Source organism: Acomys russatus, chromosome 8, assembly GCF_903995435.1.
Source record: "Acomys russatus chromosome 8, mAcoRus1.1, whole genome shotgun sequence".
Classification (NCBI taxonomy): domain Eukaryota; kingdom Metazoa; phylum Chordata; class Mammalia; order Rodentia; family Muridae; genus Acomys; species Acomys russatus.
In genome coordinates, this window is record NC_067144.1 from 6,749,676 (window position 1) to 6,763,806 (window position 14,131).

A 14,131-nucleotide genomic window follows, 5' to 3' on the forward strand; every position below is an offset into this window, starting at 1 on the left:
TGCCAATCTCTCTCCAAATAGTATTTCTTCAAAAGAAGCCTCCTCCTACACCTCAGACTAGCCACCTCTCCCCTTTCATTGCTTCTTCTCCTTGCACACCATAGCATTTGCTGACTTACTCATGTGTTAGTCAGATGGATGCCAGCAGACTGGTCTTGATGAAGCCACACGGTGGCATGTGTTTTATTTACTACTATATGCCCAGTGCTGGGGAATGCCTAGCAGGCAGTAGAGCTTCAGTAAGCTTTGGTAACCAGTCCTTCCCCCATCTGCTAGTTGTCATCTAGATACTTAAGTGTAGTAACTTCTAGCTCGTTTAACACCTATTGCTCAGAACCCTGAGTAACATCTCATTCCACGTATAAACCTAAAACCTTACAGTAGTCCCTCAGGGCCTCACCTGATTAGCCAATACTACTACTGTCATTATTACTGCTATTATTACTGCTATTATTACTGTTATTATTGTAGTTTGTGTTGTACTTGAGATGAAGAGTATTGATAGCCAACTTGATAGCATCTAGAACCTCCTAGGAAGCATGCCTCCTGGCACAGCTGTCAGGAATCATCTTGATGAGGTTGTTTGAAGTAGGAGGGCCCATCCGATGGGTGGCTCCATTCTGCAGGCTTTCACCTGGACTCCATGAGGCAAGGAAAGCAGGCAGAGCGGCAGCTTCATCATCCTGCTCTTCCTGACTGTGGACACAGTGTGACCAGCTGCTCGGGAGTCCTGAGGCCTTGACTGCCATGGCACAGTGGGCTGCGCTCTTGAGCCATGAGCCAAAATAATGTCCTCCTTCCTTAGTGGCCTTTCCGGGGTCTCCATCACAGCAGCAGGGGTAGTAACTGAGAAACTTGATACCACGAGCTGAGGCCTTTGATGGGACAAGCTTGAACATGTTGCCTACGGGCCCTTGAAACTAGTTTGTGGGAAGAATGTGGACAAGCGTGGAAATTTGGGCAAGAAAACCCTTTGGCTATTATAGGCAGAGCTTAGTGGGAAGGTGGTAGACAGAATGAGGAGAGATGTGGAGAGTGAAGACATGTGCCGCAGAGGAGAACAAGGGCCCATTGTGAACTGGGTGACGCTATTCATGTGCCTATGTCCTAAGACCTTAAGTAGAATTTAAAAGTAGTAAACTAATTTGGTAGGGAAAAGTCTCAAGACAGGGTAGTGATCAGGCTGGTGCTGGGAAAGCACCATCACCAAAGAGAAAGCCGTGTCTCACTGGACGGTAAGAAAGGCCCTGAAGGCGAACTCCCCTCCCCCCCATCGGGTTCTCCATTTTATCAGGATACAAACACTGTCAAAGGAAGAAAGCCTAAACTGAGTGGGTTCTTGGTCCCTTGACGCTCTTGCCTGGAAGAGTTCCTTGGGGTCAGCACTCAGAAGCTGGTACGGCTGTGGGCCAGAGAGCCAGGCTGCGGCTGGAGCTAGCAGAACTTGGTATTGTTTTCCACCTAGTACTAGCTTTGAAATCAGTGAAAGATACAAGACTGAGGACATAGTATATTTTTGCTCCACAATTAAAGAGAGCAGCTGAGACCAGGCACTATGGTAAGGTCGTGGTCCCCACAAGGGGCCTGAGAGGCCACCACACAAAGCCGCGAAGGTGAAGCCTTAAGTTGTAATGTTGATGTCAGAGCTGTGAAACATGCAACAAGGAAAGCTGCATCCGTGGAGTGAAGCTGACTCCATGTTGTGTGTGCCTAGGGCCGTGTGTCTGCAAGGTTGGGGCTACCTAATCCCTTTGAATTTTGACGCCAGAAGATCCCAACACAAGCCCCCAATGCCAGACATGGTACTGCAAGCTTGCTCTTTTCTCTCTGTTGAGTTTTAGTCTTGCTTTTGTGTAATTATTTCTTGCTATGCCTCCATCCCTCCCCTAGGGAGCAGGAATGGTTGTTCACGTCACTGCATTTTGGAACTAGCTAACCTGTATTTTTATTTTCTAGGCATTCACATTAAGAGATTGCCTCAAGTCTCAAATAAGACCCTGCACTTTTGAACAGTGTTGGAATTGTTATAGACTATGGAGGCTTTTGAAGTTGTACGGAACATATTTTTGCATTATAAGATGGCCACAAGGGCTGGCAGGAAAACTCTCCTTTTGGAAGGAGAGAATGATTCCTGCAACTTGTCTTCTGACGTGTGTGTGTGTGTGTATGTGTGTGTCTGTCTGTCTGTCTAGAACCTCCAAGGAAGCATGCCTCTGAGCACAGCTGTCAGGAGTCATCTTGATGAGGTTGCTTGACATAGGAGGAGGGCCCGCCCTATGGGTGGCTCCATTCTGTGGCCCTTCACCCTGGACTTCATGAGGAGAAGAAACTTGGCCAAAGACATTAACAATATATGTTGTTTTAATTGAAAATCCCTAATCATTCTATTTTACCAATAAAGACTCAGGAGCCAGGTGTTGTGGTGAAAACCCTGCTAGCTCAGAGAGGTAGAGAAAGCACCAACTGATCTTTGTACTCAGCTCAGGTCCCAGTGGAGAAAGCCTAAAAAGCTCACCAGCTCAGCTGACAGCCCAGGAGGAAAAGGCCTAAAACCTAAGGCCAAAGGCTTGCTAGCTCAAAGGCCTCAGAGTTAGAGAGCTAAGAGCCAAGCTAAAATCCCAAGCTAAAGAAGCACCAAAGGCCCCTTCTAAAATACCCCTCAACTCAAAGTCCCTCCACTCTAATCCCTGTCAGCTGGTTTCTTGCTCCACCTCTTGACCTAGGGTCAACTTTATTAAACTCTGTGTGCAGACAGCTCTTGGATTAAAGGTGTGTGTAAGGCTGGCTGAACCACACCTAATCACCCATTTACAATAAACAGAAAGTTCTTGGATTATAGGTGTGTGTTAGGGCTCAACCACAAGAACCAGGGATTTACAGTTCAATCTCAGGGACCACAGTGGGACCAAAGATCCTCTAACAAATAAATGTATGTTGCCGATAGTCTGTAGGAAAGTCCTTTAAAAAGTGTTAGTTGAGACCATTCTACTATTTGGCAACTTTCGCTTCCGTTTTTTCAGGAGATGAAGTATTTTCATTTTGGCATTCAGTGATGAATAAGAAAGCCCAAGGACAGGCAGATGCATCGGTATAAAAATAACACAAAGAATATCACGCATTCCAGCATAAGTAATGTGGAAGCAGATCTTGTTTCCAGTAAAAGTGTTGAAGTGGCAGAAAGAAAATACCCTGCATCGGCTTTGCTGACATAAGTTTTGACATATAGTAAGGACAAAAATATGCTAAATCTCTTAACTCAGTGCCTTCCAAATGATGTGAACTCAGAAGACCCAGCAGAGTGAAAGGACACAGGCCTAGAAGGTTTCCATGGTGATGGAACTTTACAAAACGTTGCTTTCTTTTTTCCTTCATTTTTTTTTGGGGGGGGGGCAGTATTATGATGCATATTAGCTTTCCTGTGGCACCCTTTCTCCGGGAGGCTGAGCTGAGAATCTGGTCACAGAGTATTTTTCAGCCTTCTGGAGGCTAGCTGAAGAAGGCTCTGCCCTGAGAACTGGTCATGAGGAAGGCCTCTGTGCAGGGAGGGAGCGCAGGGCAGCCACATTCAGCCGTTCAGCCGGGATGAGACAATGGAAATCCGGGTCCCTTCCAGGTCCCTTCCAGAGGTGGAAGGGAGCTTCTGGCTTGTGAAAGGCCAGATAACCAACTGTACTTGATTAAAATAAAGGCAGTCAAGAGTCAAAGAACTAGACTTTAATTCACTAAGCTTAATGATAAAAGAATGACAAGGGCAGGGAGCTTCGGAGGGAAAAATGGGGAGTACCCTCCCAAACCTTCCAGCCTCTGGGTTTTTAAACCAAGGGAGCCTGACTAGCAGGAGACACTCCCAGGACACTTCCCATGGCTTGTCTCCAGGGCGCCTTTGATAAGTTTTTCTTCAAAGAGCCAGCTTTTGACACCTTTTGTGTGGGTTAGGGTGTGCAAGGAACTAGCTTTTTAACACATTTGCATCTGGTGGGTTGTTATCAGCAGGGGGGTCCACTCACCTGTGTCTGAGCACTAAGCTTACCAGGAGGAAGAGTCTCCTCTGCCTGTGGACAAGAAGGGCCACACTTTCCCAAAACAAGTTTAGCTAAAACTTCTTTTTGCTTTTACCATCTTACTATCAACCTTTAGACTAAAATTTCAACAAATGTTCTAGATGCAGAGCCTTTGAAATGGGTCAGCAGGTGAAGGTCCTTGCTGCCAAATCTACCCTGCATCTGATCCTGGGACCTGCACAGGAAGAGTGCCAACCCCTGCAATTGTCCTCTGAGCCCCACATGCGTCCTGTGGCATGTTCACACATACTCAATAAATGCATGTTAAAAATTTTCCAGATAAATATCTATGTACGTATTTAAATATAACAGCCGGCAGAGGCATTGGATATACTTGAAAGCCAGATTATATTGTTGCCCAATATCTGTTCTTCATGAGTATAGATCCTAAAATATTAAAGTTATTTCAGGTTTGATAAATTTGTATTAAGTTGGGTCTGTGACCATCAAGTAGAGTGCACGCTTCCCTGGAAGCATCCTTCAGTTGGCCCTCAGGGTGTCTCACCTTCAGGTTCTTTGGCTGTTCATTCTAGTATGTGATGCTCCCTTCTCAATTCCTTGGCCTCTGTTTGTTGGGGTGCCCTGGAACTGAATCCTTGTGTGTTTTTGTTCTCTCTTTGCCTTTCTCTTTGCCATCTCTTACAACTCTATAATCCCTTTTCTTGGTGAGTTCATCTACCTTCATGGCTCTAGAATTCATTGTTTCGCTCTAGTCTGCACCCCTCCCTCTACACCCTAGACTTGTGCATACAACGACACGGCAAACACTAGAGTGAACAGTCAGAGGAGAACCGAAGGTAAGATATACTCAACACCAACCAAAGGGTGTTTCCAGGGAAGAACAGTGACTGATGAGGTCACTTCTGTACACTCTATGTCTACCGTGCATCTCAGACGTTTAGCACGCTCAAGTTTGAGCTCCTAGTCTTTGCTCCTATGAAACTACTCTTCAATTTCCCCCAACTCACTCACAGAGGAGCCCATGTGTCCCTGTCCTCCAGCTTGGCGCCACCCTCACAATCCGAGGCTTTGGAAAGCCTCGCTGCCTCCGCCCTGACTGTGGCTGACTCGGTCCTCCCCGCTTGCAGTAGCCGACTAATGCTTCTTCCTCTGCCATTTCAACCTAATGTCCAACTGAAATGCAGCCATGCTGTCAGTCCGTGGGATGCTGGAGGGGCTCCCTTTACTTCCCCAGGATGATGTCACCTCCCCTGATTCACTGTTTCATGTGGCGGGGGGAGGGGGGATACTAGACTCTAGAGGGCTTCTCTACACCAGTTCCCAAATAATCGACACAGAGAGACCCAGCAACTTACTAAAACAGCTTTAAAATACCATAGCTGGGCAGATACCAACCCTCTAAGCTATTTTGCTGTTTCCCAGCTACATACCCCAAGTTACTTGCCATAATTGTTCCTGCCTGGGCTGCTTCTGTTCCATCAGGCATGTCCCTCATGGCCACCTGCTCATTGTCCATACTGACCCATGGTGCTTTCCTCTTTCTCCACTTCCTGCTTCTCTCCCTGACTTTGTGGTCCCCATCTCACCCCAAGCTCAAGAACCTAAGCTCCACCTACTCCTCTTCTGCCCAGCTACAGGCTTCCAGCTGCTTTTTATTAACCATCCAACTTTAAATTGGGGAGCAATTGGTGGATGTGAGAATGTGCTCATCTGGACTGAAACCAGATCATGGAGAGCAGTATTTAGCATTAAAATACATAGCACCAGACCAACCCCAACAGTTCCGAGAGACTCTGTGTGTGTGTGTGTGTGTGTGTGTATGTGTGTGTGTGTGTGTGTGTGTGTGTGTGTGTGTGTGTGTGTGTGCTGTTTTCTGTTCATAGAATGTTCCTCCCTCATTCCATGTGTCATTTCCTTCACTCTTTCTGGTCACTTCCTTAGTGAGGTTCAGGTTAGCATACTACCTAATTCTCAGCCTCCCTTCCCCCACCTTGTGTAGGTTTTACCTATGAAGGTTTTTTTCCTTCTTTCATTCCTGAGGAAGGCTTTGCTTGGTGTAGTGCTCTGGGTGAGTATATCTTGCAGAATTTCGGAACTCATCTTTCCGGTGTCTCTGCTCTGTATTGCTTCTGTAGCGAAAGCCACTGACAATGTTTAGATGCTCTCGCCTGTGTGACAGATTGATTGGCCACCTTGATGGCTTCTCAGTCACTCAGGTGTCACTTTTCTAAAGTGCTCTTTCTGTTCCACATTTGCTGAGTTACTTTATCAAATAAGATGTTGAAAATTGTTGAATTTTTTTCTTTGTGTCATTTTTATTATAATTTATTCAGATTATATCCCAATTGTTATTCCCTCACTTGTGAACCTGAAAAACTGTTGAAATTTTCAACTCAGTTGCTGTGTTCTCCACCTCTGTATTTTTTGTTTGGTTAGTTTAAATGATTTCTGTCACTTTGTTGGTATCGTCATCTTGTTCCTGCATCCTCACTTCTAAGAGCTCATTGGCTGTTTGTGTCTTGTAGTGCCTTGAGTTTCTTTAATATCGTTGCTTTTCATTCCTTCTCTGACTTCTTCAGCTTTTATGGACCCATGGGTGGTTTGTTTTATTGTTAGTTTCGTTTTGCACAAGGTCTCACTCTACAGCTCAGGCTGGCTTCATATTCATGGCCATCCTCCTGTCACAGCCTGTTGAGTTTACAGGGAGGAGCTGCCATGCCTGGCTAGGTTTGATCTCTGTGCTTCCTATGACATTTCCTCCCTTTATTTGCTTCCCATGAGACATACCAAGGGAACAAAGTAACAGGCTCCTTTCCCAGTCATTTTATAGACTAGCTTTGTACAGAGAGGACCTTAACCCATCAGCTAAAAAGTTTTGGAACTTCTCAAGTCTTTCACGGGTGTGTGTTCTCTGAACTGTGTGTGTATGTAATTTCCCAATTGGAGAGCTTTCTTTTTAGGGACTTGTAAGGGCTTATTGCTCCCTCGCTCCCTCTGGTGTCTGTGTTTGGTACTTCAGGTTGTCTGGTGCTCTGCATTTTCCAGGCGTTCAAAAATCACCCAATTCTATCAGCATCTGTGTCGGTCACTCAAAACCGCTGAAAAAACAGCAAATTGGACATGCTTTCTTCTTTTCCTTCCCATCACAAGGAAGAAACGGTATATTTTACACCTCCAGTCACTCGGGCCTGACATCCATGTCCCGTGTCAGGAATGTGTCAGGGGCATGGCTGGCTGTGGTGCTCTACCATGTTCAAATTTGCAGTCCCACCAGAAGATGAGCCTTCAGATGTTTGTTCCACTCTTTGAGTTGGGTGTGTCTCCCCGGGCTGGCCCAGGGAAAGGGCACGCGTCAAGGGAAATAAAATGTTTTTCACACCTGTGTGAAAGTGGCTGCATTTAGCTTATGGTTGGGGGCTGAGGTTTCATTTCACAGAGACTAGCGTCTTGTTACTTCAGATGCAACTGCTCGCTCCAAGTTGCTCAACTAAGCAGCTGCAAGTCACTGCAGCCACAGATTCCTCCTCTGATTCAGTCTATTTGCTAAAGTTCACACAGAACCCGGGGCACACCTGGGTCCTAGCGGGTAAAGAAGGAGGCACATGGGAGAGACAAGAGCACCGGTGCTCTCCAGGAATTCCCACTTCTGAGCTGTCCAGCGTTCCTTTGTTTTGTTGTTGTTGTTTTTATTATTTATTTGTTATGTATACAGTGTTTTTACCTGCCTGTTCCCCTGCAGGCCAGAAGAGGGCACCAGATTTCATGCTAGATGGTTGCGAGCCACCATGTGGTTGCTGGGAACTGAACTCAGGACCTCTGGAAGAGCAGACAGTGCTCTTAACCACTGACCCATCTCCCCTGCTCCTCCTTTGGGTTTTTATGACACCTCATTACTCAGCTGTGATTAACTGCCACGTTGGCTTACTTGACTGTAAGTCCCTGTGTCCTCCCTGGGTCTAGTCTTACCTCTGTCTTTGTGGTGGCTGGGCCCCCGTTGAGTTTCCTAGGATTACCAGCCATGGGCCAGCTTATTAACATACAAGATACGTTTACTGATTGAAGGTTTCAAGAACTTTAGGAAAGAATTATAAAATTTACTTTTCAATTTTTATTTTACTTTGCAAAGTAGCTGACACTAGGGGAGTAGAAGTGGAGGTGAGAACTCTGGGAGAAAATTATTTGATGACCTTTTTTTTTTCCCTCTCTTTTCCTCTTACTTTTTGAATCTTGCCTTTATTTGGAAGATCCGAGTTGCAAGTGCTTGTGGAGTTAGTAGCCCATTTGTTGTTCTCTGTAAACTGGAGGTCGGAGGACCAGGGGACACTAAGGACTTGGGCAGAAAGACAGCTGGCCTTCAAGTCAGCCCTGTGGTTAGTGTGACATCACACTTGGAAAGTAGAGAGGCCTAACAATGTAAAGTCTGGACGTTTCATTCCACAAAGTAGAATGCGTGCTCTGAGGACCTGGGCACAAGTTTTAGAGGCAGAAAAGGCCTTGAAGAAAGTAGCCACCGGGTAGCCCGGTGATGGTGCATGCCTTTAATCCCAGCACTTGGGAGACAGAAAGGTGGATCTCTGTGAGTTTGAGGCCAGCCAGGTCTACAGAGAGAGTTCCAGGACAGCCAAGACTACACAGAGAGACCCTGTCTTGAGGTGGGAAAAAAGAAAAAGAAGGCAATAGTGACAAGACTGGCCATTTCCTTGGCAGATGGGACAGGAGATGGAAGAGCAGAAAAACCACTGATTTATATCAGGATTACACACACACACACACCTGAGCGCTGTAGGGACTGAGGCAGAAGAACCTAATCCTGCCGGTTAGAATTGACCTATTTGGGAAGTTTGGCTCTGACCTTCTGACCTTCTGGTTCTTCAGAAGGTCAGAGCAATGGCTCAGTTTCAACTTCGCTGGGTTGAACTTCAGTTGGGTGACTCCATTTTGATTTTTAGCCTTGTGTATTGGGTTCCAGTAGAGGAGCTTAGGCCCTAAGCAGCAGCCTTCGGTACTTTCTAGTTAATACGCCAATGCTTGAACCATTTCCCTGTAAGAGGACAGGACATGTAGCTCAGTTCAGAGGCCCCAGAACCCATCCTGGCTCTGCCTACACTCAGGGTGGTGAAGTGCACCTGTCAGCCTGGCCTCAGGAGCCCCAGGAGTCAAGGACATTACCACCTCCACAGGGAGTTCAAGGCCAGGCTAAAGTGTGTGAGACCCTGCCTCAAAAACAATTCCAAGGGGCTAGAGAGATGGCTGAGTGGGTTCAGCGTACTTGCTGCTCTTGCAGACGCCCTGAGTTTGGTCCCCAGGCCCGCATGGGACTCACGGCCATTTAACTGCAGTTCCTGGGCATCTGATCCCTGGGTTTTGTCTGCACAGGCACCAGGGTTGCACTTGTGTACATGTTGTAGGGTTTCTGTTGGCGTGAAGAGACACCGTGACCACAGCAACTCTTACAAAGGAAAATGTAATGGGCTGGCTTACAATTCAGAGGTTTAGTCCATGTCACCATGGCATGCAGGCAGACACAGTGCTGGAGAAGTAGCTGAGATTCCTACAAATGGATTCGCAGGAAGCAGAAGGAGCCTGGCCCTGGGCCTGGCTTGAGCACTTGACACCTGCACCACAGTAACACCTCTTCCAACAAGGCCACCCTGACCCCAGCAAGGCCACGACAGCTAACAGTGTCACTCCCGATGAGCCTGTGCAGGCCTTTTTTTTTTTTTTTTTTTTCATTTAAATCGCCACAATACATACAAGCAAAATACTCATACACATAAAATAATTTTTAAGACTAAATATATTTAAATTAAAAACTCTTAACAAGCCAGGCAGTTGTGGTGCATGCCTTTAATCCCAGCACTCGGGAGGCAGAGGCAAGTGGATCCCTGTGAATTTGAGGCCAGCCTCGTGGTCTACAATGCAAGTCCAGGACAGCCAAGGCTACACAGAGAAACCCTATCTCGAAAAACCAAAATAAGTAAATAAATAAATAAGCTCTTAACAGTTAAGCCATCTCTCTATCCCCTTTAAAATTTTACAAAATTAGAAAGCAATTCTAGAACTTGTGACCTGTGTAATAGATAGATGTCAGCCACTACTGAGCTATTCTAGAACAAGTTGTCTCACTGCAACATCTGAAACATTAATAAAAACTTCTGTAGAAACTCAGACTGTGAAATGTCACGTCTTAAAAACCTTTTAACCCTGAAAACAGTGTTTGAAAGAAAAGTAATTTGCTGGGCCGAGGTTCATGGCAGCATTTACTGTGATTTCAGCGTCTGAAATTGAGAGGAGGAACGCCCAGCGGGGAGCTGGAGGTGTGGCTGGGTGGGGGATGGGCAGGGTTCATCGCCCTCTCTACCTTCTGTGTTGACTTCTGCCTCATAATTGGCTCAAACTGCAAAGAACAGGTTGCGTGACCACCTCACCACAGTTTCCAAATGCCTTTTCTGCAAAGATAGATATTTTAGAAATTCTCAAATACAAACAGTGAAGGCATCACACTATCCAGGTTACCCCAAAGTAATGGGAGTCAGGTATGGATTCAAATGCCCCCTCCAGCACAGTGTACTTTGTATTTGAAAACAGGCCTGTCGGTGATAGGTGGGAGCCATAACTTGTGAGTATACTGACTCTATATAATGTGAGATACAATGAAATTTGAGACTTTCCTAAGCGGCCTAAGACAGAAAAGGCTTTTCATTCTGCGTAAAGCTTATCGATTCGTCTGTAGTCGTAACCACCGGGCTCACAGTGCAGGCACCGATGAGGCTTGGCATACCGTCCTAGTGTGTCATGTGAAGCAGTTTCTGTTTGGAAGTCCAGCAGATACTCCCAGCTGACGGGGAATTCCAGCAAGGTCATTGGACCATTCAGACTTTAAAGGAAAACACACCTGGGAAAAGCTGCCTCTGTGTAAACATTAACCCATCTGGTTTTAAGTGGCTGCTTTTATCTTGTTTGTTTTAATATAAAAAGGAGACCTGGAACTCAAGTTGGTTTTTTTTTTTTTTTTTTTTTTTTTTTAGTACTTTGATTAAAAATAAATGTAAGGAACTTGAGGGGGGAAAAAAGGAACTTGGAAGCATATTCTTTCTTTTAGTCCTTAGAAAAAAGCCCCTCTCCCCAGCAAGCCTTCAAGCACAGGAGACAGAGACTTCTTTATTTTATTATTTTATTGTTTTACATTTGTGTGTGTGTGTGTCCTCAGCTTGCATGTGGTGGTCAGAGGACAGCTTGCCCATCCTTACCCAACATGTGGGGCCAGGAGCTGGAATCTTGGCTGCAGGCTTGTGGCCAGCACCTTTACCCTTCGCAGCTTTTAGGCACAAAGATTCTTAAAATATCTTCAGTGTGTTTTTCTTAGTAGTTCTCTGAGTTGAAACACAACCCATTGTTCTCAACGCTTTATAAACCTGGCCTGAAATGGCATCAGTAAACAGGCTTTTTGACTCAGCATGTGCTGCTGGGTGCATCCAATGGACTGCAGCCATTCTTAACCTGCGGGTCTCACCCACCGCAGGCGGGGCAGCACGTGCCAGGTATTTGCCTTACAATTCATAACAATAGTAAAATTACAGTTATGAAATAGCAATAAAATAAGTTTGTGTTTTGGAGGGGTCCCCACAACATGAGGTGGTGTGTTAAAAGGTCGCAGCATTAGGGAGGTTGGGAGCCCTGGGTTAGAGCATTTCACTTCTGTAAATGTCTTGTCACAAGTGTGGCCATTAGAAAGTATCAGGGCAGTTTATCCTTCAGCTGGCAGTTTGACAACCCTGAATCTTTGTTTTATTTTATTATATTTTGGTTTTTCGAGATAGGGGTTCTCTGTGTAGCCTTGGCTGCCCTGGACTCGCTTTGTAGATCTGACTGCCTCTGCCTCCCTGAGTGCTGGGATTACAGGTGTGTGCCACCGCTCCGGGCTCACCCTGAGTCTTTAAATCTGTAGTTAATGTTAAGGCTTATATGTGGTGTCTTATTAAATTGTAGGGTCTGGAGTTTCCCTTTAATTTGTCAGGGTTTAGGGGAGATTTCAGACCTCGAAGTTGTGTGTGAGTATGCAAGCCCTTTATGAAAGTCCTGGCTAATTCAGTGCTTTCTGCTTCCTCCCTCCGCTCCCCGCCCCACCCCACAAACTCCTGCTGCTGCAGTGGTGGGTTCATTTGCTATCTACCTTTGGACAAAGCAAAGCTTTAAAAAAAGAAGGTGTTTATTCCATATTGAGTAGGTAGTAAGTGTGTTTCTGCAGTAACCACAGTGAGAGCGTGTGCATCCCTGCAGCACTCACTGCTATCGCTTTATGTGCTCGTCCCTGGTCCCGCTAGGGAACCGGAGCACTGCCGTTTGTCTTAATAATGCTCTCACTTCCCTAAGTATTTCTGCCACATACATGTATATCCCTAATCCAAGCACTGCCTAGTTTTAAGTGTTTTCTTTTAAACCTCATAAAAGTGAAATCAAATTACATGTATTATTTTTTTCTGAAACATACTTTAAGAAATGATAGGTTGAGATTCACCAACAGTTCTATATTGCTAGTTTATATTGCTGTACAATATTGCATTAATTGACTTAAAGTTGAGTGATATTTGTGTGTAGATACATACATACATGCATATCTGTGTATGTATCCACCATACGCATGCAATCTCTATCCATGTTTTATAATGCTTTCCATGTCGTACCATGCATACAAAGTGATATATAACATTTGTGCGGTGCAGTAGGTTAAGGAAGTAAAACTATTCCTGGTGTGGGAGCTTCCACACTGGAGAGCTGAGTTTCGTATCTGGGCGCATACTACAATCTACGGTATCTCAGCACACTGGATGACAGACTGCTAGTGCATGTGTGTGCGAGTTGAACTTCTAGATAGAAGTCTGTGCTACGTCTCTCTCACCATCAAACTCCCCAGTGGGGGTTTGTCACTACTTTCTCTGCTCAGCTGACGTCCAAAGTGCCTGTGGTATTGCATTTCCTCTGAGTAGACATTTAGAATAAAAAGTGGCCGACGGAGAGTTCTGTTGATCTCATGATGATGGAAAGCAAGTTGAAAATGAAAAGAATCTACTAACCCTGCCCTATCAATTCAGATGGCTTTCTCCAAGCATGGCAATGACAAACGTGACAGCAGACAGCTGTAGGCAGGAGGTGATGTCAAGACGTGACCTGTCTGAGTAGTCGCTACTCACTGTGAGCCTCAGCCTGTGCTGAATGAATGACTCGGGGAATCTCCACGCCTGCCTTTCAAGGTTGGTGTTGTTTCCACCTTTTCTTTCTTGGCCTCAGAGGCATCTTCTAATTGTGTGTACAAAATGAATACGGGCAGCTGGGCATGGTGGCGTACGAACTTAATCCCAGTCCTTGGAGGCAAAGGTAGGTGGATTTCTGTGAGTTCAAGGCCAGCCTGGTCTACCCAAAGAGTTTCAAGCCAGCCAGGGCTACATAGTGATATCCTATTTTAAAAACAAAACAACAACAAAAACACAAAAAAATAAAACTGGCATAAGGAACTACACTTGCTTGGTTGGTAATTTTTAGCTTAGAAACACAAATACTTGGGAAAGCTGTGATTTGGGCTACCCTTAGCAGCCTCTTTCTGTTAGGCAGCAGGGGTCTCTATCAGAGTTACACTACCTCAAGAGTAAATACGTGCTTCACGCAGTAACCAAGGTAGACACTATTTTACAGAAATTACTACTTTGGCATAGTTTTCGATATCTCCTAGGAACTCTTGTACAGTACTTCTGCTTTTATTCCTCTAGTGACTTCTCACACAAAGGTTTCAGCCAAGCCTTTACGAGGTGACAATATCACCTCGTAGCCAGCAGCAGACTGTTTACAATGAGGTGAGACCCATTGCAGCCAATTTTTCAAGCCAATGATTAGCTCTACTTATGCAGACTTAATGCAAAGATAGTACTTCATTTTAATTGGTGGAAAATTAGGGATGAAAACTGCCTTTCCATTTGTGTCTGGGTTATCATACATAAGTCATGGGTTTAGTTGTATTTGAGATAGTTTAGAAATTCAAAATGTGGTCTCAGGTTCCGGTGATGGACACATCCACAGTATGTAGCTTACACACAGGTATGTGCACGTCATATTCT